A 27,962-nucleotide genomic window follows, 5' to 3' on the forward strand; every position below is an offset into this window, starting at 1 on the left:
GAGCAAAGGGCGCATTTGCTTATTGTTCATTGTGAGAGAGCTGGTTTCCTTATGCTCAGCTTTCTTTTCTCTAGGGCAGTGGTTCTCAACTTGTGGGTCATGACCCCTTTGAGGTTCAATGACCCTTTGGTGGGGGAGGGAATGTTAAAACACCCTTTCCCAGGGGTCACTTAAGACCATCAGAAAACACAGATATTTACAATTCATAACAGTAGCAAAATTACAGTTATGAAGTAGCAATGAAAATAATTTTAGGATTGTGAGTCACTACAACATTAGGAACTGTTTTTAAGTGGTCACAGCCTTAGGATGGTTGAAAACCACTGCCCTAGCTAGTGTCCTCAAGTGTTTATAGCGATGGGCAGTAAGACTCAGATGGCTAGTGGGAGCAAGTGACTACAGTATATCTGTCACTAGCCAAGAAAGAATGGCAGGCTATCTCACCAGTGGGCTGTGGAATAAACTCTAAAGATGTAATCTAGGAGTCTCTGTTCTGATATCTATGTGAATTAGATTTTCAAGGGTAAGATATAAGAGAATTTAAGGAGGAATGATTTTTAAAAAACCCTTGCAAATGTAATGAATGTATTGAACTCTTTGTGTAATAAATGTCCAGATTGTAAAGTACATAAGGAAATGATGACTCAATTGTCATCACAGCATAACTATATTTCAGTAATATATTTCAACCTATTAATTCTTCAGACACCCTCAGAAAAGACAGGGAAGCCCATCAACTCACTGTCCTTGGGAGAACCGGCACCTTGTGGTTTTGCTGTGGTTAAAGAGATGGTTCTTAAGTAGCAGGCTTCTTTAGGCAATTGGGAATATAGAATGAATGCATTAGGCCATTGTGATAACTTCTGTTCCCATTTTCAAGCATTTACCCCACTTCTACCACCCTGCAGCTATGGGGATGTTTTCCTCAAAAGGCCAGGCCTTAGGGAACACCGGACATTTGAATGACTGAAGAGCTCAGCATCCCTGCTTTTGTGAGCTGCCAGGCAGGATCAGAGTCAGGCTGAGCAGCACAGGTGATCTGGATGTGAAATGGACAGCAAAGCCCTGGGGCAGGCTGGGAGCTGAGCCTTAACATTTATACAAAGTCCTGGAGGGTAAAGGCATGGACAAGAACAAATACAGCGTCGAGATAATGGTTTCCAAGGCTCCTCCATATGACCAAAAGTAAATGTCAGGGTTAGGGCCATCCAGAGTCCAGAAAAGATCACTGGTGATATTATTTTCTTTATAATGGGGGGACTTGCACCCTACAAGCAGCTGATGGCTACTCCCAGCTCTTGGCAAGTATCTCTTCATTGCGAGTCAATCTGAAATTCTGTAGGTCTCCCTGAGTTCCTGTTTTATCCCGTGTATGGTGTGACCATGGTTTATTGTCAGGTGCTCTCTGGGCATATACTCAGCTTTGAATAAGCAGGCGTGCAAACCAGGCACAGCTCGCTTGCCTCACTGTGGGAGGGTCTAATGTTCCAGAAGCGCCCAGGAGAGGGAGGCATACACGTTCCCATATTTACCAGCCACTGAAAGCTCACTATTTCTGAAAGTAAGTGTGGTAGTTTTGAATAAGAATGGCCCCCATAGGCTTATAGATTTGAATGTTTGGTCACCAGGGAGTGGCACCATCTGAAAGGATTAGGAGATGTGGCTTTGTTGGAGGACGTGTGTCTCTGGAGTTCGGCTTTTGGGTTTCAGAAGCCCAAGCCAGGCTCGGAGGCTCTCTCTCTTTCTATTGTCGGTGGATCTGGATAGGTGGATCTGGATAGACCGTCTGCTCCTTCTCCAGCACCATGTCTGACTGCCTGCGGCCATGCTCTCTGCCATGTCCATGATGACAAGGAATTAAACCTCTGAAGCTATAAGCAAACCTCGATTAAATGCTTTCCTTGATAAGAGTTGCCCTGGTCACAGTGTCTCTTCACAGCCATAGAACACTCACTAAGACAGGAAGCAAACATTTTTTAATGCTATTGGCACACAGGAAACTATCGAAACAAGGCAAATACTTTAAAGAAGTGGTAGAAAAGAAAACCTTTTGGAAGTCTCTAGTTTTAATTCCTTGATATATTATTTAATTTAAAGGCAGTGCCGTAGTGAGTGTATCGAGAAAAATTGGCTTTAGAGAGTCTAAAGAGAGAAAAAGGGAAATTGAAGCAACAAGTCATTGAGACCCCAGGAGTAAAAGTAGAATTGCATGCATTTCCCAGTCCCTGGGGCTCTGCCGGCCTTGCTTTCTCTCCCTTTGTTCAGTTCATCATCTTGTCCATCCCAGCTTCTAATACCTAGAAGAGCTTTCTACCTAGGATCCCAGTGGCTACACTGGGCTTAGATTCACGTAAGTGATTTCTACTCTCCTTCCTGTCACTCACTATGAACTCTTCAGACTCATGTCCAGCACACCCACTGGCCAGTTTTGTCCTCACAGTCTCCCTCCATTCCTTGGAGACTCCTTGTAACCTTGCAGTGGACTCAGATCTCCTCCTTCCTGTAGATCCTCTCAGCACCTGCTCTAGAACATTTTTTTCCTTTGGGCCATCTGCCAATGCCTTGCAACCTGGGAACTCAGGTAGGGGATCTCAGTTCTCATACTGGCCTTCCATTATAATCTCTCCAGTCTCATCCATAGCCTTATGGCAGGCTGCCTGCTGGGGCCTTTCTTCCCTCCTTCCCTTTATTCCATGGGGAGGGCTCTAGCTTTCTTCCCCTCCCCCATCCTTTGTGCCAGAAGAAACAATCTCTACTCAGGAACTCCCCACCCCCACCTGCTGCAGTTATACTTGGCAAGGGCTGAGGTAGGTGAATCACATTATCCTTCCCGGTCTCATTTATGATCATCTTGTTCAACCCCAGGCAGGCAACAACTTTCTTATCCGTGTCATGTCCCTCCTTGCAGCTTAACTCCATTTATTGGAAATTTCAGTTCTTGGTTCCCAGCCCAACCATCCCCATCTCTCCAGACAATTCTTTATCTTACTGCACCCTACTTGCAGGGATTCTTCCTATGAAACCTTCATCTTCTTGAGGACCCCACCTCCAGGTGTGAACAGGATCCAGGATCGCTTAGTTCTTTCTTGAAGCTTCCTTAGCCTCCCCCCACCCTCCCAGCTTAACTCTATTCCTGCTACTTTTTGACCTGCAGAATCATTCCCTACCAGGAAACCCATAGTCAGCACTTTCCTACAATCCAGGAAAAGCAACGGAACTCAAGGACTGGAACACCCACCCAACAAAGGCAAGATAGGAGAGGACAGGACATATTCACGAAAGGAAAAGCAAATCTATCAAGAGGATATTGCAATTCTTAATATCTATTCATCAAACACAAGAGAGTCCATGTTCACACAAGAAGCACTACTATAGCTCAAATCACAAATTGACCCTCACACAATGATAGTGGGTGATTTCCATACCGGACTCTCACCAACAGACAGGTTATCCAGACAAAAGCTAAACAAAGAAATGATGGAATTAAATCATTTCACAAATCAAATGGACCAAGCTGATATTTACAGAACATTTCACCCAAACTCAAAAGATTATACTTTTTTTGATATCAGAAGCTTGTGGAATTTTCCCCAAAAGTGACTTAGACAAGTCTCAAAAGTACAAGAAAACTGAAATAATACCACATATGCTATCTGAGTACCATGGATTAGAGCTTGATATCATCAACAACAGAAGCAACAGAAAGCTTACAAAGTCATGGAAAGTGTATTCACTATTAAATGAAAAATGGGTTAGAGAGAAAGCAAGAAGGAAGTTAAACACTTTTTAGAACTGAATGAAAATGAAAACACAGAATACCTCAACCTATGGGATATAATAAAGGTGGGTCTAAGAGGAAGGTTTGCCACACCACGTTAAAAAAAATGAATTAGAGAGATCTCAGATTAGTAACTTAACAAAGAATTAATTCTTTGAGAAAGCAAAAAGATTGGCAAACCCTTAGCCAAAATAACTAAAAGGCACAGAGAGAAGATCCAAGTAAATAAAATTAGAGATGTAGAGGGGTTTCTGGTCCCTGGTATTATCTGGATGCTCTTGACATTTCTCAAAGGCCGCACACACCACCACATTGTTCTATTTCTGTTTGTACTCGGCTCTGGACTAGTTTCCCATTGTGAGCTTGAGTGCAGAAGAAACAGACAGGATTGCTTCTACCACAGATCTGGGTTTGCTGTCTTGACCAGCTGGCTTGATATCAAAATTTAATTGATGTTTTTCTTAAACTGATTTTTTTCTTGAGATTTCAAAAGGATTATTTAATTGCCAAAAAATACTAGACCCAAAGTCTTGAGAGCTAAAATTCTTTTCAGAAAAATATGTCATTGTGTATAGAGGTTGTATAGGTGTATTCAACTAAGGTAATAAATATTTATTAAACAAAGACAACAAGAACAACCCTATACTCCATCAAATTGGAAAATCTAAAAAAAAAAAAAAAAGATAATTTTCTTGATAGGTATCACTTACCAAAGTTAAATAAAGATCAGATAAACAATTTAAACAGATGTTTAACACCCGTATTCAGCAGGGAAATGCAAATCAAAACTGCTTTAATACATCATCTTACCTTGATTGCAATGGTCAAGAACAATAAAATGACAGCTCATACTCAGAAGATATGGGTGTAAGGAGGAAACCTCATCAATTACTTGTAGGAGTGCAAACTTACACACATGGCTATGGAAATGTGGTACATTTATTCAGTGAAATATTATTCAGCTATTAAAAAAAGATAAGCATGAAATTCACAGGTAAATGGATAAAGGGGGGATCATCTTGAGTGAGAAACACAGACCTAAGAAAACAAATATGGTATGTCTTCTCTTTCATGTGGATGCTAGCTTTCCAGCCTTCCATAGGCATGGGAGGATTAAATGGAGAGAGTGAGGGAAGAAGTGAGTAAGGGAGGGAATATGAAGCAAACCAGATAACACTAAGGGCTATTGGCAGGGCCATATGGAAAACTATAAGAGATATGCTATATATATATATATATATATATATATATATATATGAATATATATTTATAAATCTTCAACCTAATATATATATTCATAAATCTTCAACCCAATATATATATTGTCATAAATCTTCAACTCAAATATGCCCTGGCCATGAAAACACAACTTAATTAATATGAATACATGCTTTGTGCCTAGATTGGGCAGATTTCCCACTACACTACCTTCTTTCCCATCTATGAGACCCTTTATAACTTGCAGTATCTCCAAGCCATGTGCTTCTGCTTCTCCTGTCTCCCAAAACCTACAGCTCCACTTTCTCTCCTCTTTCCTCCCGCTCCTTCTACCTCCTCCTCCATTGTCCTCTCTCTCCTTCTCTCAAAACACTTTCAGCTCCTCCTGCTCATCCTCTCTTTCTCTCCTTCTCACCCAAAAACCTTCTCCTCCTGTCTAATCACTGGCTCTAGCCTTTATTTATAAATTAAGGCAGGAAGCAGGTTTACAGGAAATCACTTGAGTGTTAACTTATTCCTTGTTCAAAGCTCCTCACAGGATAATGGAATTAGCATCAAATACAATTAGCCTCAGGGTTGTCTGCAACATACATATATGAAGAAAAAAAAAACTAAATGAGCTCACCAAATAATAGGGGAAACATAACCTCAACAAGACATCTCTTGTCACCAAGTGAAACCGCTAGTGTTAGAAATAAGTGATAAGTAATTGAGAGGTTGGCCAAAGGTCTTCATGGAAACCCTCAAACAACTCAGGCTATTGCCAAGGCTATTGGTGGATCTCCATAAAATGATGGTAAAACCTTATTGCTGAAGAGAACTTACAAATCTCACTGAATATGGAGAATTTGAGTTGGTGCCTAGCTAGAGCCTTCACCCCTGCTGACTAGTGTTCACAGTATGAGGTTCTCTGCACATTTTTAGTGGTGAAAGGTAAACGCCCTGCTGCAAACCTTTTGATCTACAATGGTGTCCTGTCTGCATGGCATGCTGGTACAATAGAGGCACAGATGTTGTAGGAGAAGCTAAACAGTCTCTGGTTAGATTTAAGGCCCATTGCATGAGATGGAACCCAAGCCCGAGACAGTTTGAGTGGCTAAGAATCTGAGACTAGACAGGCCATGGACCTTGGGGAAAACTCATTGCTATTGTTCTGCTGAAGGAGCATAGCAATCAAATGCTTCTGAAGACATTCTGGTTATGCCCATAGACAAGTGTCCCGTTCAACCATCATGAGCTGAACTGCAGCTTGCTCCTGCAGTAGATGGGAACTAATACAGAGAACCACAATTGGACAATAGGCGGAGAGCAAGAGACCTTCAGTTCTAAATAGGATGTTTCCATGAAATCTCTTGCTTCAAGGTTTAGGGAATTATGCAGAAGAAGAGGCAGAAAGCGTATAAGAGGGGATGGAGAAGACCAAGGAAAAGGTGTTTTCCAGACACACCAGAACCCCCACATATGTGAAGCCAAAGAGACTGTGGCAGCATGCATAAGACTCACACAGATCAGGACGGGTCAGGGTCCTTCCCAGCAATGAACTGAAGTAGACAAGAACTTCCATCCCCAAACAAGAAGCTCTCCTCAACTGACAACTGCATTCGAAGGAAAACTGGTTTCTCTAAGGGAGTCTCACTGTGTTTACAAACTACGCTTAAGGCACGCTCTAGGCCCAGTAGTAGATGGCCAGCACAGAATGAACTCAAAACATTTTTTGGAGATTTTGTTTTTGTTTGGGCTTTTTAAAAGAAATTTTATTTTATCTTATTTTATTATACCTTACTGGTCTTTTGCTTGCATATTATGGTTTTATAATTTTGTGTTTTAGAGGTTTTATTTAAATGTGTATTTCTGTGTTTATATGTTTACCATGCTCTTTCTTTTTTTGTTTTTTTTTGTTTTTTTGTTTATTTCTCTTTTATTCTTATTTGCTTGCCTTGTTTTATTTGCCTGTTTGCTTTCCTAACACAGAGAGAAAGAAGGTGGGTTTGGAAGGTGGGGTAGGATCTGGGAGGAGATAAGGGAGGGGAGTGTGTCATCAGAATGTATTGTATAAAGAAACTTTTATTTTCAATTAAAACATTTAAGCATTAAAAATAGAAATAGATGTATTAACCTCATCAAAAGTAGAACCCTTTGTGTATCAAAGGGCACTGTCAAGAGCATTAGAAGGGTTTATGGAATGATGTGTAGAATGAAGGGAAATATTTGTCAATCGTATCAGATAAAATTACATTTCCAGCCTAGACAAAGAGCACCCAAAACTCAACAAGATAAGGCCACAAAGATTTCCTCAGAGAAAATGTGAAAGTGGCTAATGAACATATGGAATAATGCTAATTTCATTAATTAGTAGGGAAATACAAATTAGTACCACAAGGGCATAACAGTTCACACGTAATTAGTGGTCAGAATAAAAACACCCAGAAGCAGGAGTGTAGATGAGGACTCGGAGACAAGAGAAGCTTCGACATTGATAATGGAACCCACAAAGATACAGTTGCTTTAGAGAAGACGTCGGAAATTCCTAAAACAAAACAAAACAAAAACAAAAAACAAAGACTAAACCTAAATCTATTAAAGGGCCCATTAATTCCACCCCTGGGTACAGACCTAAGTTTTAAAAACAAGAATCTAAATAGTTATTTGTTGGCAAACATTCACTGTAATGTCCATCACTACAAAGGGCAGAAATAGCTTAACTATCTATTCATCAATAAGCAAGATGTTGCACCTACACAGAATATTATTTAGCAGTTCAGTGGTAATCTGAGGGGGAATGGAAATAGCTGAATACTGAAAGGGCAAATATTGTACAATCCCACTTACATAAAATGCCTAGAATAGACAAACCATTGGAAAGTAGGTTAAGGACAACCTAGGAGCTTGGGTGGAGAGAAGAAAAGATTAGTGATTAATGGAGGTGCAGTTTCTGTTTAGAAGATGAAGGTTTGGGAATGGTGGTGGTGATAGGTGACCCTGGCCATAAGTGCCATTCAGTGACACACTTAAGAATGGTTAAAATAGCAAAGTCAGTGTTAGATATTTCACTATGAGATTTGTTTTTAAAATGTAGATATATCTTTATCTGTGATTCTGGAAAAATGGGAATTCTAAATTCATTATATACAGGTGATAAAATTTATTGCAACCCAAACAAATACACCTGAGCTAGTGATTAAGCAAATCACTAAAATTAAAGACAAATGTAGACTTCTGTGAAGTGGGAGTGGTCTGAAACCAGACCAAAAATGCTGTGTGAATATATTACTTCATTCTACTTTTGTTGGTTGACCAGAAGTAGATTGGGAACAACAGTTAATATAACATGCTAGATCAACATGAGGGATGAATTTTCAGTTTGGGGGTCATTATGAACCCTAGGAGAAAAATGAGGGTGTTAGCAATACAAGATTAACATAGAAGGATCAGAGCAGAGACCAGCAGACAATGTAGTTTAAGCTACACTACATGTGACAGACAAAACTCAAAATGGAAATAGCTTTGCTAGGATTAAAATATTTCAAGTACTGTTGTATTATTCAGTTTTTAGAAGAGAGAAAATGGAGAGAAAAGTTGACTTAGTACCTTGAAGCTCAACTAAATAACTTGGCAGATTTGGGATAGATTTTCTCTATGTTATAAGAAAGCACTGAGAATATTAAACTCTTAGTTTGCAGATCACATCTAATTGATGTGGTGACGCTGGAATTAAGCCAATGGTTTAGTTACAGATTTAAAAAATTCCTCCTCGTGTTTTGCCTGAGAGCTCCCTAAATATCTGCACTGGTAAGATTTCAACACTCAGTTGGTATAGCTAAGATTATGGAGCTGGCAATGAGCTTAGGGCTTTGGTGGCCTGCAGAAGCCCAGGTCTCCTGAGTCTTGGTCTCCTACTCATCATAGTAGTGTAACCTATGATCTATTCTCAAATTCCACTGCACTGTTATAGACACAGGACTGGATGAACTTGGTGCTCGGAGACAACACTGAATGATACCAGTTTGCTGTTTTAAACCTAAACTAAACTAATGTGATTGTGCTGGGGAGTTAGCTCAGTAAAGTTGTCCATGTGTAAGGACTTATGCTTTTTTTATTTCTTATTTCTTATTTTTTTATTTTTTTTCACCCACCCTCAACATGCACCAAGCCTCCCTACTCCCTGGGCCTCAAGACTCTCGAGGGTTAGACATGTCTTCTCTCACTGAGGCCAGACCATGCAGTCCTCTGCTATATATGTGTCAGGAGAATTGGGCCAGCTAGTGTATGCTGGTTGGTGGCTCAGTGTCTGAGAGATCTCAGGGGTCCAGGTTAGTTGAGACTGCTGGGTTTCTGATGTTTGGCCTCCTTCCCCACTTCTTTTAGCCTTTACCTAATTCAGTCACAGACATCCCTGACTTCGTCCCATTGGTTGGGTGTAAGTATCTGGCACTGTCTCAGTAAGCTGCTTGTCGGACTTCTCAGAGGGCATGCTTGGCTCCTGTCTGTAAGAACATGATAGTATCAGTAATAGTATCAGGCCTTGGAGACTCACCTTGAGACCCAAGTTGGTCTGGTCACTGCAGCGCCTTTCCCTCAGTCACTGCTCTATTTTTTGTCCCTACAGTTCTTTTAGACAGGAACAATTCTGGGTAAAATTTTTTTTTACTGTGGAATGGCAAACCTATCCCTCCACTTGATACAGTGCGTTCTACTGCATGTGGGCTTTACAAGTTTACTCTCCCCACTGATTTCATCTAAGGTCCCTGGGTCTCAGGTACATTCTAGAGGGTCCACCTACCTCCCATCCCCTGAGGTTGCATATGTCATTCATTCTGTTGTCCCTCAAGACTTCCTTGCCTCCAATACCTAATCATGTTCTCCTTTTCTTCTGTCCCCCCCCTCTTCTTCCCAGGATGCCCCCTTCCTCTGCCTCCTGTTATTGACTTCTCTCTCCCAAGTGGGATTGAAGCATCTGTCCTTTGGCCCTTTGGCAAAGACTTATGTTTGATCCTCACGTCTCTGTACAAGAGACAGGTGCCCAGCTTCTGGAGAATAACACTCACACTTATCCTCTGTCATCCACAAACACCTGTATACACACCTGCATCCCTATACATGATGCATGTGCACGCACACACAGATTAAATGAACCAAACTGGTTAACTTGCTGTGCCTTCTTATATTATAGGAGTGATTTCAACTTAACTATTCTTCGACTTTGAAAGAGAGCTAAATATGGTCCTATAAATACAGCCTGGTTTGTATTCCTTATATCTGCCCCAGAAAAACATGTTCCTAACCACATATATTATTTGGGTCAATCTTAACTCCAAAGATACCACACGAAGTAGAAGGAAATAACTGTGGAGGCATGCCACCCCTGGGGCTGCTCTGCAGCTGCATTTAGAGCAGGAGGTTAGGGCAGAACCCTTCTGGCCCTTCAGGCTTTCCCGGTCTAAGGCCACTGCTCTCCTGTTTCAGTCTGATGAGCCTGGGGAGGCTGTTAAAGAACCATTTTTTTTTCTGCTCTGCATTTGACTCCTTTGGAAAAGAAAAGAAAACCAAGAAAATCATCATTTCCATCACTCATTCAAACGGAATTTTCTATGGCTCAGTGTATCCAACCAGGAACTAATCCCACTTGAAAAGAATCATGTGTTTGTAAACTTGACAGTCAGATGTCTGAAGGCAGAGCTGCGGTTGGTCAGACCACTGCTTTAGCATCCTTCTGTGTAATCTTGATACCCAAGCATCTTTGAGCATGGCTCTGAAAATTACATGGATCCTCTGCCTCAGATTCTATGCTGTTGGTCCAAAAACCCCTTTATGAAGCTTGCTGATGGTTTTAGGTGTGGAGACTTGAAAGCTAAGATCTAAAAGGATTATCAAAATGTAGTTTCATTTGAGGCAAATGCCTTGTAAGACTTGTGGTGCTCTAACCTGTTTGACCAGGGAAATTGTTTGACATTTCCTTTTGTTTTTCTGTTACAGGCTGGAAGTAATTATTAATGGACAAGGTCATCTTTAAAACATTGTGGTGCCATTTATGATGAGTGGAGATACATTTTAACCTTCTCATTAATTTGGAATGAAAACCTCTCCTTAGCACAGACTTCAGATCAAAGGTAACATGAGAGGAAATTCTAAAATGTAAAGGTCAGCACACCTGCTTGAGGAAATCCTGATGGACGTATCACAGAATATCTTTAGCATGGATTAAGTGCTTCTTGGGTCAAAGAGAGAAGCCAAGTGAGACGTATCCTTGTCATGGCAGTAGTGAAGGCCCATGTAGGGAAGATGCTTTCCTTTTAGTCAAGAGAATGGGACCTCTAGCTTGGATGGCGACCTTATACCCCAGAAGTCAGTCACCTGGCTAAGGAATGCCCCTTAGGAATATGGATCTATCTGAAGACTATGCTAAAGAGAAATGAGGAATAGTTATTTCCTTAATGAGGGAATGCACTTTTCCTTCCCAGAATTCCCACTCACTAGAGCAGTTGTTACAGGGCTCCTATGAGGCTCTGCCATGACCTTTGGGCCCCAGAATAAATTTCCTTTCCTTTCCTTTTTCCTTTCCTTTCCTTTCCTTTTCCTTTTCCTTTTCCTTTTCCTTCCTTCCTTCCTTCCTCCCTCCCTCCATCCCCCTTCTTTCTTTCTTTCTTTCTTTCTTTCTTTCTTTCTTTCTTTCTTTCTTTCTTTCTTTCTTTCTTTCTTTCTTTCTTTCTTTCTTTCTTTCTTTCTTTCTTTCTTTCTTTCTTTCTTTCTTTCTTTCTTTCTTATGCTAGCCAGAGGTCTAAGTAGGCCTTTTCTGGTACCTGGGGCTTCCTTTCTCTATCCCTGAACTTCCATGCCTAATTCAAAGTGCATGGCTTTCTTTCTTCCTTCCTCTTACCAGTCTTGGTCCTCTGGACAGCTGCTGAGATTAAGAGCTTGCCTGCTTTGGTTTTCCTCTTAAACTATAGTAACATTGTTCTAAGTGTTCTTCTGAGCCTGTTCTTAAATTATTTCATTAACAAGACTAAAAACCCCAACAGAGGACCTTGTTGCTACTAATATGTGGCAACTCTGACAAGAGCAGTCCCCTAGTCCCCCACCCCCGATTTTCAATAATATCTCTTGCCCTGAGAGCCTAAAACTCTATTCTGCACTATGGCTTGGTTAAGTTGTCCACTCTGCATATTGCTTCTGGAGGTGCTTACATAACAAAACACATGGACCAAACAGAAACCCTGTGAGTTTAGACAGAAGTGTACAGTGTGTGGCTCATGCAAAGCCTGCCTAGATCTCTAACCAAATGCTTGAGGCAGGCCTCTGAGTCTATTCTATCTCGGGCTGCTCCTCAGCTCCTATTGAATCAAATTCTCTGGGAATGGCCTTTAAGAAAATGCACTTTCCAGTAACTGCTATGCGCTTTTCAGAAAAGTCATGCTTTGCAGAGATAAATGTTTTCATCCAAAGGTGCAGAGGTCCTCAGGGGCCATTTTTGCGTCTGTGTCCACTCAGACAAGTCTGGATCGCCAACAAGAATTTATGTTTATGGCTCAGTCATAGTCTCCCATCGAGTTTCTTCCTTAAAATGGTTTACCCACACTTAATAGAAAAAATGCTTTAAAATAGGCAGGTGAGTGAGTGTGTCTACATACTGTGGAAAGGGCTCCAGGCAAGGAGCCATGAAGGCTGAAACAGGAAACTAAGTTCTCCATCTCCCTGAAGAGCATTCTCTATGCACACTGTCCCTGTAATTGCTCCCACTCTGAGGAACTACTCGGAGATATAACCTTATTAATACAATGAAGACAGTTCTAGGTGGAATTAATATGCAGCTTTCCTGAGTGTTAAGAGAGAGACGGTGCAAGGAAAGTGACAGCATGTACCTCGCAGTCTCAGTGAAAAATCCTCGTGCTATATGATTTTTCATTCTTGGCTTCAGTCTGTAGCCAGCTTTGCCAGAACTATCTCCAAGGAAACCAACATTAAATCTGTGAAAATACTCGAAAAGCCACCGTGGAGATGTTCATCCAGACTCATTTGTTGTACTTTTCCAAGTAAGGTCCCATATGCACCCAGGCAGGCATAGGCAGACATTGGACTGTTGAAACAACTTCCTTATCAGGGAAACACTCAAGGGCCTCTGGGGAAACATTCTCTCCCTCATTTCAGCTCTTGGTTGGCCCTCTTTATTTTCTCTCCTTTCTTTCCTCATTTGTCATTTAATTAGCAACATAAATGTGCCCCCATTTGTAGTTAAATACATATGTGCATATACTTCCGTTTCTTCTTGTCTAGCTCAGGCCCATGATTCATAACTTTCAGGGAAGACAATTGATGCAGATACTAAGTTTGAGCGTATCTAGGAAATCTATTAAACAGATGATGGTAGGAAGGGAAGTTTGCTGTGTTTGTCACTAACATCCAACACCTAACAGCATTGTATATATATATATCTTCAGTGTGAAGGTGAGATCGAATGGCTGAGAGACTGGGGTAGAGATGCTTTAGGGAATTAGGGATAGTGGAGAATACACAGGCTCTTTGGTAGAGCTATAGTTGGTAGTTACCTACCTCGCTGCCCTCTGGCAGTGTACTCAATAAACTATTAAACAGCAACAGCAGCAGCAACAACAACAACAACAACAAAATAACAAAGAATCTTTGTTAACTGAAGAAACCTCCAACATCAAATGCATCATGTATTTGTGTGTGTCAGGGGGTGGGCAGAGATGTGGCCAGATATAGAATACCATGTCTAAGATAAAACCATTAGGCTTGAAGTTACCATACTTCCAGCACACCTGGTGATTGGAGATCCTCTCTCTCTCTCTCTCTCTCTCTCTCTCTCTCTCTCTCTCTGACAAACTTGAATATCTCTCTACAGATGAATGAGCTGACCTATTAGAGAGTAGATAGGAGGTAGTCCTTTGGCTCCTGTATCACATTGCTGATACTGATCTGATCAACCTGGTGATGGATTTAGCTTGGGAATGTACCCTGTTAAGCATGGCCATCCACATGAGTCTTTACAGTGGCTGATTTGGGACTCTAAAGAGAGGCAAGGGTTGAAAAGATGTCGTAATGAATCTGCTCCACAGAAGGCAGTGAGGAACAGAAGTCAATTCACATTTTAAAGAGACTCTAATAAGCCAAGTATGGGGCTTGGGAGGTGGCTCAGCGGGTAAAATGCTTGCCAATGACATGAGAGCTTGAGTTTGGATCCCAGGATGCGTACAGATCTGGACATTGTAGTCCTGTCTGTAAACCCAGCACTCTTAGGTGAGAATGGGAGGTAGAGACAGAGGTTGCCAAGGAGCTCACTGGCCAGCTAGCCTGATGTACACAGAAATGAACAAGAGACCCGTCTCAAGAAATGTGGGTGGCAAGGACCAATGCTCAAGGTCCTCATAATATGACTTCCTCTATACACACTTACACATTTCACACACACACACACACACACACACACACACACACACACACACACACAGAGAGAGAGAGAGAGAGAGAGAGAGAGAGAGAGAATTTGATAATACCAAGAGTGGTAAGTGTGAATGGTTTTGACCCTAAAAGTTCTCAAGGACATGTTTTAATGTGTTAGGCAACAAGGCTCTTAACATTTCTACGCCTCACCACAGCCAAAGGACCTAACTGCTGGAGCCAGATGTTGGTAATAAATGAGAAAGGTAAATTTGAATATTCACTTCCAAGATGCCACTTTTAACATATGCCATTGTAACTTCTACTTCTTATAGTAACACCAATGACAGAGACCCTAAACCAGGGAGACCTAGAATGCCTCAGAACATTGCCTGCGTATGGAAAGCAGTGGCGGTTTATCACAGACCAGTGAAACTGCTCATCTGCTGTTTTCCTAGCACAGCCTGTCCAGAAGAATTCTGCAAGTTTTCTGATAAAAATATTTCGCTCTTTAGATGTCATCGAGCAAGAATTTACAATGCGACTGGTATGAGCCAGGGTTAATCCTGGAACTGGGATATAAAAATAGCAGATAGTTGGTGCCCAAGAAGGCTACGTCTGGCAAGTTGGGCCTGCTCGTGCCAGGGGAATAATATTCAGGTTTTAGATAACTGGGTTTGTGTAACCAACCACTGATACCCATGGCAGAGGACTAGAGAATATTGAAGTTATAAAAGTCTTCTTTAAGGGTCTCTAAGAAAGTCTGTTTTTAAATTTTTCATACCATATATTCTGATTATAATTCTTCCTCCCCAACTCTTCTCAGATCCTCCTCAGTCATCCAAAATCACACCTTCCTTTCTTTCTTTCTCATTAGAAAACACAAAATCTAATAAAAATTAATAAAACTAAAAATAAGTTAAAATAAAAAGAAACAAAACCGAATAGAAGAAAACAAATGGGGAAAAGAGCCAAAGAAAACCACAAGAAGCATATATAGATTTAGAGACACACACATTTGTACACCCAGAAGCCCCATAAAAACACAAAATCAGAACCCATATTATGTAAGACCTGTAAGGTAAATACTAAATGCCCAGACAATGCATTACGAGACTAAAATCCTCCCTAAATACCATCAAGTCCATTTTGTGCTGGGCATGGGCCCTGCCCTAAAGTGTGGTTTGTATACCCAGTGAGACTCCTTTGGAGAGAACTAATTTTTCTTTTCTTGAGATTCTTCTTTTAAAATTTTATAGGGCTTTTCAAATTTATTTTCTTGGAATGGAATAAAATAAACCTGTAACAATTTAATTTTTTTCACTGTCAATGATTACTTCTCTGTTAGTATTTATCACTTAAGAAAAGTACTTTTATACTTTTCCTAAAGCATTAATTTGAGTAATAGTAAGGCCTTACTTGCCCCCTAAATTATAACTTATTTTCAGCTTAAAAATTAATTATTTTATTTATTTACATCTCAAATGTTGCCTCCTTCGAGGTCCCTCCTTCCTAGAGCTCTTCACTCCCTCCCCCCTCCCCTTAGCTTCTGAAAGTGTGCCTCCTCCCCAACCCCTACATCCCTCTTATCTGAGGCATCAAATCTCTACAGGATTAGGCACATCCTCCATCAGTGTAATCCACTATACAAACAAATCTAAACAACAATAAGAACCAACCAATACCCCCAGAGCTCCCAGGGACTAAACCACCAACCAAAGAGTACACATGGAGGGACCCATGGCTCCAGCAGCATATGAAGCAGAGGATGGCCTTGTTGGACATCAAAGGGAGGAGAGGCTCTTGGTCCTGTGAAGGCTTGATGCCCCAGAGTAGGGGACAAGGGAGTGGGTGGGTTGGTGAGCACAGGGAGTGGAGAGGGCATAGGGGGTTTAGAGGGGAAACCAGAAAAGGGGACAACATTTGAAATCTTAAATAAAGAATATATCTAATAAAACAATAAATGAAAGTTGCTATAAAAATTAAAAAAATAAAAATAAAAATAAAAAAAGAATGGTAAAAAAAAATCACACGATCATCTCATTAGATGCCTGCAGGGATTCGGGGGAGCCTTTGACAGAATCCAACACCCCTTTATGTTAAAAGTCTTGGAGAGATCAGGAATTCATGGCACACACCTAAACATAATGAAGGTAATACGCAGCAAGCCAACAGCCAGCATCAAGTTAAATGGAGAGGAACTTGAAGCAATCCCACTAAAAGCAGAGACAAGACAAGGCTGCATGCTCTCTCCCTCTCTAGTTTTTGAGAACCTTAACTCTTTGTTTGTGGTGCCTCTCTTTCACAGCAGCCTCCTTTTGAAAGTTCTTCCTCCCTCTTCTTTCTTTACCCAACACTGCTCTCACTATTCAAGATTCAAGTTTAACCTTTCCCTGTTCGGCTGGTTTCTCTGATCCCCAAACCCTGCCAGAGTTCTCTATATGTCAATCATGATCATAATGCAATTCTACTTTCTGCTGCACGGAGCTGTTTCTCCAGGTTTAGTATGTGTATACTTTATTAAAAATTAAGTTGTGACAATTTTATACACAGATGCAATATTTTGCAAGCATATCCACCCAGTGGTCCTCTCATCGCCCTCCCATTCCTATAGCTGGCTTTTGATTTAAATCAGTCTGTGAGCATTTTTATATCAAACTTGATGGTTGCACATTTGCACCCTCACATGCTTGTGCAGTCCCGCCCACTGTGGGCTCTCACTCACTTGCAGCGCTGTTTAATGTGACCTTTGAGAGGATTCCCCTGCTAGGAGGACATGTTCTATGGAGACGAAGGACCCTAGAAGATAAACCTCTGGGACTCCGTACAATGCTGTGGGCAGTGGACAATCCCATAGGCAGACTCGAGGTGCAGAAATCCTCCCTGGGAGGCCCACTGGGGCCTCCACCAGATACAGAGACCTGCTTGCTTGCCTTTCTCTCTCTTCTCTGATTCTCCCCTCACTTGTTTGCCCAACTGAAAAAGAAACATCTCTTAGAGAGTACTTTGATTTCAAACTGGGAAGTCCCACTCTAGAGAGGAACGATTCCCAAATGCTTTCTGAAGAAATTTTAAAATCTCAAACTAAAGTTTACCAGCAAATGGAGAGTGCAGCAGAGCAAAGCCCATGGAGGGTCTTTTCTTACAGCCTCTACTAATTAGGCGTTGCTAATAAGTGTACCCGTTTGATGGTAAGTAGGACAATAAAGCAAGCCCTTTCTTGCATAACCATTAGTCTTTATTACTTGAAGTATAGGGAAACATTCTAAAAATAGCCTTGAAACAGCACATAGAAATGCAATTTCTTTTAAAGGTGTCTTGGTGTCAGACTGAAGAAATGAGTTCTCAGGAGTGCTTGGATAGGCGTTTTCTATTATCATATGGCTTGGGAGAAAGATGAAGTCTACTTTACTTTTTGTTTGGATTGCTTTCTATTTCTTCTTCTCTGGGAACTTGTGACCTCCCAGGGAAATAGATTATTATCACATAAATGGAAGAGGTGAAGAGATGGGGGCGTGGAAGAACCAAAGGAGGGAAAAACCTAATTTCAGGAGAAGCTTGAAGAAGGCTTCTTCGAGGTGGACGATAAAGGTAACAATCCTCTAAGCAAGGGGAGGGGGAGGCCCTGGAGAGACACTTACTAGTTTCTGAGAGAATAAAGGTGCCTCATTGTAGCTGCAAAGCTAATGCCAGGCTAGGCTGTGCTAGGAGATACAGCTGCGGTCACAGTCTATGGAAGTTTCCTTGGGAAAATGTGAACACACTGTCCCCAGATGGTAGCTATGCCAAAAACAAACTCTTTGTTCTTAAATTGCTCTTGGTCATTGTCTTAGGAATTGTCAATGATGTTCATTTATCGGAAAGACCGTTTTGAAAGTATTTTCAGATCCAGGTTCCCTATAAGCGGTCCGTGAACATAAAGGGCAAAACCTGCTGGTTTTCTTTTTAAATTAAAATTATTAATGGATGTAAGGATATACAGAAGTCCATATTTGTAGGATGCCATGATATCTGAATGCATGTATATACATATACATACATAACATATATATATATATATATATATTTGTGTGGCTAAATGTGAAAAGATGCTAAGAATCCCCTGTGAAAATAATGATGAATTAAAATTGGTTAGCTGTACAGTTCTCACTGTTCCTGTGTGAGCATCCTGGGAAGGGAGGCCTTCCTTCTGAATAAAGAAGGGACCTGAGCTGAGCTCTGGTTTAGTCTGTGCATGAAGACCTTGAGGACGGAGGCCTTGAATAGATGCCACCCAGCCTGCCTTTGTCTGTTACAGAAATAATAACACAGACAATAGTGGTCATGCTTAGCCTTGAGGGGCCAATCTTTCTATTTAGAAGCACTTCAAAATCACCCCATGAGTGACACATGCATTTCTGGAGTGATATACTATTTATGAAGCTCAGACCGGAAGGGGTGCATCTGCTTGGCATAAAATGACAATGTGCAAGCAGAACGTTCCCCTTCCTATGCCGTGCTTATCTTGGTCAATAACAGTTGGGAAAGTAAATGAGGTGTATTTCTTTTGCCATTGGCATCAGCAGGGCGATCAAGGAAAGAGTTCTCTCACTGTATGCATTAGAGCAGGGTCACAGCTACCTCTGGCTGGGTTTGAGAAGGACACTGGAATGCACAGACAGTCCCGGGATTATTCACTCGGGATGTCTCTTCTTCACTCAGAGAAGTCACAGATGGGACACAGGATTGGTTTGTAACTACGCTCATTTCCCTCAGAAGTTGATGCAAGCCCAGACAAGCAAGAAAATGGCCGTGCTGTTAGCAGCAAGCAAGGGGGAGAAAAACAGCAAATGATGGGATTTATCATTTGCTGTTTTTCAAGGAAACTGAAAGGCTCTGTAAACAGGCTGCAATATAAGCCCCAAAGATTGGCCACCACCTCCAGGAGGTCTTCTCTGATTAATCATGGAGTTGTGACATTTCATTCCTGGTTATCCAGAACACCTTGGAAGTAATGGCCGTGGTGACTACAACTGTATGTTGTGTCTGAGGGAGGAAATGGCAGCTCTGCCACTCTTTGGAATTTCAGTCTCTGTAAAGGGGAAGTTCTTCAACAGCCCCTCAGTTTCCTGTCTCCTGAGATCATGACTAACACTATTGGTGTTCTTAAAATCAGAATCAGTTCTTAGCATATGTGCTGCCACAACTTGATTTCTGCATTTAACCCCATAGACATGTCTCTACTGCTTGAATACCCAATGTCCTAACTCGGTGACTCTTAGAGCTACAAATTGTTTTGGAGCAGAAAATCAATCCACCCAATCTCAACTTAGAGGTGCTGAACACTCATGATTACTTTTATTTTTCTAGAAAAAAAAAAATCTGTCAAGCAGGGTGGGTGCCTGCTTTTCATAGCCTTGGCTAGATTGTCCAAGACCTAATCCTTTGCAATGTCACTCTGGGAATGTGGGTGTACCCGGTGCCACACTCACCATGGAATGTGCCAGAGTGGGGGTGGGGCATCTTCAGCCACTCTGGCTGGCTGGCCAGAGAGTGACAAGCCACACCACACGCCTGCCACACAGTCTTGTCTCTATGACCCCTGAGCGATGTTCCCAGGCTCTTACTGTTTATTTCGAATTATATTTCTGAAAATTGCCTACTTATTTGGTTTATTTCTTCCCTTACTGGATTATTTGTCCTTAAAAAAAAATCAAGATGTAAGTGTATTTTGCCTCTTAAAAAGCACATTTCTTGGTCTGTGATTTCTCATAAGTATTTTTGAGTTTGCTCATGATGATTTTAGCCATACCAAACATTTCCCACAGAATTCTCTATGCCTTTATTTATCTTTGCAGTCCCTCCACTTTGTGACCTGTGGTAGAAGGCCTGCTATAGCTGTGAATGAACTAAAAATGCTGAGGAACAAACAAACAACAAACAAAGGAACAGCAGCAACATGATGAACTGGAGATGAAGAGCAGATGAGAGGCACTGAGTTCCTTTCTTTATGTTCCGTAGTAGAAAGGTTGGGATACTTATCTGGGATAAAATTTTAATCAGGAAAGGAATGAGAAGAAGAATCCAGTAGAAACTATAATAAGTGGGAAGGGATAAAGGAAGTAAAAAAGCATTTACAATTCAATAAAAAGGAGAAGGGGTGTGTCTTGAAAGAAGTGCAGTAAAACAAACAGATATGACATGAAATAGACAACTCAAAGGATAAGTAGACTGAGAAAGAAATTAGGGAAACGACACCCTTCACAATAGCCACAAACAATATTAAGTATCTTGGTGTGACTCTAACCAAACAAGTAAAAAATCTATACAATGAGAACTTTAGGTCTCTGAAGAAGGAAATAGAAGAAGACCTCAGAAAAAAATCTTCCATGCTCGTGGATTGGCAGGATTAATATAGTTAAAATGGCCATCTTGCCAAAAGCAATATACAGATTCAATGCAATCGCCATCAAAATCCCAACTCAGTTCTTCACAGAGTCAAAAAGAGCAATTTTCAAATTCATCTGGAATAACAAAAAACCCAGGATAGCTAAAACTATTCTCAACAGTAAAAGAACTTCTGAGGGGATCGGTATCCTAGACCTCAAACATTACTACAGAGCAATAGTGATAAAATTGTATTGATATAATGACAGGCAAGTGGATCAATGGAATAGGATTGAAGACCCAGAAATGAACCCACACACCTATGGTCACTTGATCTTCGACAAAGGAGCTGAAAACATTCAGTGGAAAAAAGATAGCCTTTTCAACAAATGGTGCTGGTTCAACTGGAGGTCAGCATGCAGAAGAATGCGAATTGATACATTCTTATCTCCATGTACTAAACTCCACTCCAAGTGGATCAAGGACCTTTACATAAAACCTGACACACTGAAACTAATAGAAAAGAAACTGGGGAAGACCCTTGAGGACATGGGCACAGGGGAAAAGTTCCTGAACAGAACACCAATAGCTTATGCTCTAAGATCAAGAACTGACAAATGGGACCTCATAAAATTACAAAATTTCTGTAAGGCAAAGGGCACTGTCAAAAGGACAAAACGGCAACCAACAGATTGGGAAAGGATCTTCACCAACCCTAAATCTGACAGAGGGCTAATATCCAATATTTACAAAGAACTCAAGAAGTTAGACCCCAGAAAACCAAATAACTCTATTAAAAAATGGAGTATAGAGCTAATCAAAGAATTTTCACCTGAATAACTTTGGATGGCTGAGAAGCACTTTAAAAATGTTCAACATCATTAATCATTAGGGAAATGCAAATCAAAACAACCCTGAGATTTCACCTCACACCAGTCAAAATGGCTAAGGTTAAAAACTCAGGAGACAGCAGGTGTTGGTGAGGATGTGGAGAAAGAGGAACACTCCTCCACTGCTGGTGGGATTGCAAGATGATACAACCACTATGGAAATCAGTCTGGTGGTTCCTCAGAAACTGGATATGACACTTCTGGAGGACCCTGCTATACCTCTCCTGGGCATATACCCAGAGGATTACCCGGCATGCAATAAGGACACATGCTCCACTATGTTCATAGCAGCCTTATTTATAATAGCCAGAAGCTGGAAAGAACCCAGATGTCCCTCAATGGAGGAATGGATACAGAAAATGTGGTATATTTACACAATGGAGTACTACTCAGCTATTAAAAACAATGAATTCATGAAATTCTTAGGCAAATAAATGGTTGGAAATAGAAAATATCATCCTGAGTGAGGTAACCCAATCACAAAGGAATACACAGGGAATGAAATCACTGATAAGTGGATATTAATTAGCCCAGAAGCTCTGAATTCTCAAGACACAATTAACATATCAAATGATACCCAAGAAAAGGGAAAGAGAGGGCCCTGGTTCTGAAAAGACTTGATCCAGCATTGTAAGGGAGTACCAGGACAGAGAAATGGGAGGGGGGTGATTGGGAAATGGGCAGAGGGAAGAGGGCTGATGACACCGATGAGGAGGGGGAACCAGGAAAGTGGAAAACATTCAGAATGTAAACAAAGAATATAGGAAAAAAAAAAGACAACAGGAAAGCAGTTACATCAACAGTCATGGTAAATGTGAACAGGCAAGCATTCAGTGTTAAAAAGCATTGGCTGTCATATTTTGAATAAAATAAAATAAAATTTACCTCCACGTTGTGAAATGTATATCAGGCAATGAAACAAACTGTTAAAATGAAGAGACAGGAAGATCCGCTGGAGAGAACTAAACAGAAGGAGGTATGCTGGCCTTGATCTAGAGCAACTGTGCAGCTGGTCTCTGCGAGTGCGGCCAGGGCAGAAGGGCAGGGCACGGGGCCCACAGGAAAGGAACAGGGCCACCCACAGGCATTCTCAAGCACTCACTGATCTGTCAGAGGCTGAATGAGTTTGCAGCCATATTGTGGGCTGAGGATGTGAGAACTGAGGTCAGAGCGCCTAAAGTCAAGACTCATCAGTTTTCACACGGAACTGTAGGGGAATACAGAGGGAGTGTAAGGTGACAACAGGAAATCAGTCAGTTCCTTTGAGATCCCTGCTTAAAATAAGTGGAGTCTGATTGGATTGAGGGGCGCCTGCCCATACACATTACACACACATATACTCATGGTTTTCCCTTGTGGTGAAAGCTAATATCAGCGTACTGTCTACTAGGTATAGCAACTCAAACGCGCTTGTGACACACACACATACATACATACACACACACACACACACACACACAAAACAAAGAAAGGAAGGCCAGGGAAAACCAGGGGACAGAGGTATCCAGAAAGCAGTGATAGATGTTCAGTAGATGAAAAGGTAGAGAAAGTTTGGAAAACCGAACTCTGCTAAATAATCAACCAGGAAAAATCTAAGAATCTCGTGGCTGAAATGCAATATATGAAAATATGTTAGGCGGGTTTAGCAGGAGATTGGAGGTGGCTGGTGGCACTAGACTCTGTCACATGGATCGAAGCAAGAAGAGAGCGGGAGGGAGAAAATTAGAACCCGCGCCCTAAGAAGTACGAGCCAGAGTCCCACGTATAGGCTGGAGTCTCAGGGAGGACAGAGGAGCACAGGGTGGTGCGATGATACGGTTAAGGAGTTTTCCAAAGTGACAACAAGGTGACGTTGAACATCAAAATTAAAAATCCACACGAACTAAGTTCAAGATGAAGACCTATGCCTACGTCTGGGCAGCACTTAAGAAAATTGCTCAAATACAGACGAAGACGCTCTATGAAACCAGAGTGACACAGTGGTTTCTGTAGACCCAGAGAGCTGAACTTTTACAAACAACAAACTAAAGTAATCTAGAGATTCAGAAGGCCATGGAGAAAATTCTGGAAGAAAGAGACTGCTTACTCGCTTCACTTGTTTGTCTGTTTATCTATCTATTTATTTATTTATTGGACTGGGGAATTACTTGTTTGTTTGTTTATTGAGAAGACTGCTATCTTCTTGCTTTAATTTGTTTAATTCTTGTGCCACCCACTACTTCTAATCTGGGATTGAATCCAGAACCGCCCCATATGCTGGGCAGGTGTTCTACCATTGAGCTATAGACTAAGATTTTTACTTTTATTTTTATTTCATGACAAGGTCTCACTAAGTTGCCCAGGTTGGCCTTGAATTTGTGCTCTTGTGACAACAGAGTCTCAAGCAGCTGGCCAGCATCACGGGTCTGAGTTACCAGGTCAGTGTGGGTTGTGTACTATACAAACGTGTGCTTTGAATGAAGGTAAAGCAGAGCGATCTAGAGTCACTAAAACGAAGAGCAAGCAAAAAGCATGGCGTTGTGTGGCAGTCTGCTGAGTGAGCACTGCAGACCCAGGCAGGAGTGCGGAAGTAGGGACCAGAGAACATGGCATTGGAACGGTTTGCCTGTGAAAAACACACCCAGGTCATAGGGCAGCTGCAGTGACATCTTGGGTCTTATCCACCCACGTGTACAAACACAAAAGGACCACAGGGCAAATGGGGTTAAAATGTTCTCAAGTTTTTGCATTTCCAAGAAATGTAAGATCATTTGTTCTAGGCTCTTTATGATTAAAAAAGTAAAAAAAAAAAAAAAAAAAAAAAAGCATTTTGCTCTTGCTAAGAGAATATAAAAGAGTAGACAATTAACAAGCTTACACAAGCTTACACAGAGGGTAAATGGTTATTCTGATCATTCCAAAAAGAAGAGCAGGGAAAGACTGATTGACATCAACCATAAAAGGACTAAATCCTTAACTGAGAGACAAAGATGGGGCTGAACTGATGGCTTAGTTGTCATGAGCAATTAATTGCTGGTCTTCCAAAGGACCCAGTTCCCAGTGGCTATGTCAGGCATCTCATAGTTGTCTATAACTTCAGCTCCAGAGGATTCAAAACCTGTACTCATATGCACTTATCTACACACACACACACACACCTAAATAAAAATTGTTTAAAGATGAAGATGGATTGCACTTTTAGAAACTGTGCTTCTATCCTGGTAGCCCATTTAAAATACAAAGTCACACTGCAACAATAGGATAGAGCAAAGTATAAGCAGACAAATGATAATCAAGAGAAATATGGCATAAATGTAGTATCTACAGAGTTGATTTTTAAGGCAAGAAGCATCATTAGAAATGAAGTGAGCATTTGGTAACAAAAAGTCAGTATGAAAGATAAAATTTGTGTGTAGCTAATAGCCCACAAAGTGGTAGAAAGTATAAATGAAGGATATATATGCCTATATATACATACATATATATATATGTATGTATGCACCAGAGAGTAAAGACCTCAAAGGAAAAAAAATGGCAACCTCTGACCTTCACTTAAGAAAGCTAGAAAAAGAAACTGTGTAAATCCAAGTTTAGCTCTGTATTAACTTATCAAGAAAATGGAATATATTAGTAAGCTGAAGAAATGATCTACAATAGACTCTGCAAAATCTTTAACTGCTAATTGAAAGCAAAGAAGGCCATATACAAATAGAATCCTGTACTATGCAGCCATAGAAAAGAAAACTGACCATTTCCAAAAGTGTGGATAAGTCTTGAAAGCATAATAAGGCCACATGATCTCAGTCATACATGGAATCTAAGAAAGGGTGAATTTATAGAAACATTAGCATGACATTTACTGTTAGCAGGGATTTTAGGGTAAAATTCTGGGCTCCTGCAGTTTCTAACAGTCGACATGCCAATTAAAAAGAACTACCCCGAGGTGCAGAGGAAGGAAGATTAGTCAGTATGGATGCCTTGCAAAGGACAGCAATGTCCAGTGACCCCCAAGTCCATCTTTGGGATCCTGCCATGCGCTTTAGATTTCAATAGAGTGTAAAATGCATCATTAAACAGTTCTGGTCAAAGCATGGTGCACTCAGCACTGAGCACTGTCGTCTGGCTCTGGTCTGTCCTGCAAAATGGTCTGATAAGATAGCAGATTAGTATGACCTCTCTTCCAGAGTTGCAAGTTCTTTCTCTGCCTGGTACCAGGGCTTCTGTCTTTCTCTTCCCTCAGCATGGGACTCTAGGAAATGTTGATTCACTGGGTTTCATGTTTAAATAATCTGTTAACTAGAAGTGAAGGTAGAAGAACTACTTTGGAATATTTCCTCTCTGGCAAGACTGGTTCCACTACTAGAGACGGATGGGGGAAAGGGGAGATGGGTTAGTTCAGGGGACCTGGTGTATAACGTGGTATCTGCACTTGCTAATACTGAGTTTCACTCTTGTAATTTTCTCCATGTTCTGACTGCAAAATTCAAGGCATCTTGGTTAGAGGATGGAGGAATTAACTAATTTAATTGTGGTATTTATTTTTGTACGTTCAATCACCACAGTGTACATCTTGAAATCAGTTTCGTTTGTTGCCTATACATGATGAAAAACAAAACAGAACAACAGGAAACAGTTTCAGTTGGACTAGAGATCCAAATATAAATGCACATGCAGAGCAAACTGAAACCTCAAACCCAAACAAAGCAGTAGAACCAGAAACAAGAGAAAACCAGTCAGGAAGAAGTGGATGCTGAGCTTCTTCAGGGCCCAGGGTAGAACTGACTTCTTATTTTTAGCATTTCTTATCTGATCGCAGTTACAAGGTTGGGTGACCCCTAGTTTTCTTAGAGTTAAGTGTTTTCTACCACACTGGGAGAGACATTTGAACACACCCTAGTCATCTGGTTTACTCTAGAATATCCACAGGGCAGAGAGATGATAATTTCTGAACAATACTTTTTTAATGATGTTCATTGGTCAGCATCCCTACAACCATTCTAACCTGTCTCGCTCCTGGGATGACAGCCAGAAAGAGTTAGGGCAGACAGCCTTATTAGGTAGTAGATAAAGTACAGCCTTTAGAGCTGGATTGACCTGAGATGACTCTTGGCTCCAAGTAATGCTACCCTGTGTGAGGGACTTATCCGCAAGTTGTTCTGCACATGACTGGGTCTGTACAAAGCTCAGAATCTCCGTTTGTTAATGGTGTGTCACTATGAAGGGGGACAGAGATGGGGAGTTGTTTTCCCAAGGTAAGATAAGGAACACTGGGCCTGAAGAGATGCCTCAGTGGATACAAGTCCTTAACATGTGAGGGCCAGAGTTAGATTCTCAGCACTCACATCAATGTGGTGGGCTTCCTGTAACCCCAGCCCTCAGGAGGCAGAGACAGGATTCCTGGAGCAAAGTAGCTGACTAGACGAGTCAAATTGACAAGCTCTAGGTTCAGCGAGAGACCTTGACTCATAAAGTAAAGGTAAACTGAGGAAGGTACTTGACATCAACCTTTGGTCATCATATTGAATACACAGACACTCCAGAGTGGTGACAAGCAGCTTGGCTGGATACCTGATGGCTGCTTTCCCCTCCTGCTCCAGGTGGGCTGAGTCCCGGGTTGCATAGAATAATGCTGTCAGCATTTTCTTGGACCAGAAGTTGTCCGCTAAGGAAGGTGTGCTACACTCAGCAGAAAGAGAAGGGCTCCACGCCAGATGCCTATAGCGCTAGTGAGTCAGACCTGTGACCCAGGAAACCACAAGTCCTATTTCCTGAGGTTCCCCAGCTTATCAAACAAACACAATGGTATTATCTATGCTGCTGACCTCTAGTGATAATGTAAGGCTCAAGATGAAAAACAGACGAGTTTTTTCCCAAAACGTGCAATGATGCTGTGTAACACATAACTCATCAGTGTTGCCATCAGAGCTGGAGAGTGCTCACTGCTCACACTCACTGCACACACGCCCCTCATTTTCCCTTTTAGAACAGCCATTTCCTCTTCTGCAAGGTGGAGATGATGTCCCATTAACTCCTGTTATTAGCAGGAAGGAAAACAATAAGTACAAACTGTGCTTGCTGATAGGTATTTGAAAAATTGCTTTTATTTTATGGGTTTTTTTGGTTATGGGTGTTTTGTCTGCCTGTATGTTTGTACGCATGTGTGTTCCTAGAGGCCAGAAGAGGGTGATGAATCTCTTGGAACTGGGTGGTGAGCCGCCATTGTAGGTGCTGGAAAATCAAAACAGATCCTTTGCAAGGGCAGCAAGAGCTCTAATGTTAAGGCATCTCTTTGACCCCATTAATCAGCATTTTAAATCACACAGTGGTGAGTGGCATCA

The 27,962-nt window shown here is 41.3% G+C and overlaps 1 protein-coding gene across 1 annotated transcript in view; it reads right to left on the reverse strand.

Moving 5' to 3' along the window:
• The window catches only part of Htr2a (5-hydroxytryptamine receptor 2A), a 68,447-nt gene that overhangs the window by 35,307 nt on the left and 5,178 nt on the right, over positions 1-27,962 (reverse strand). The window lies entirely within an intron of this gene.

Source organism: Apodemus sylvaticus, chromosome 8, assembly GCF_947179515.1.
Source record: "Apodemus sylvaticus chromosome 8, mApoSyl1.1, whole genome shotgun sequence".
NCBI lineage: Eukaryota > Metazoa > Chordata > Mammalia > Rodentia > Muridae > Apodemus > Apodemus sylvaticus.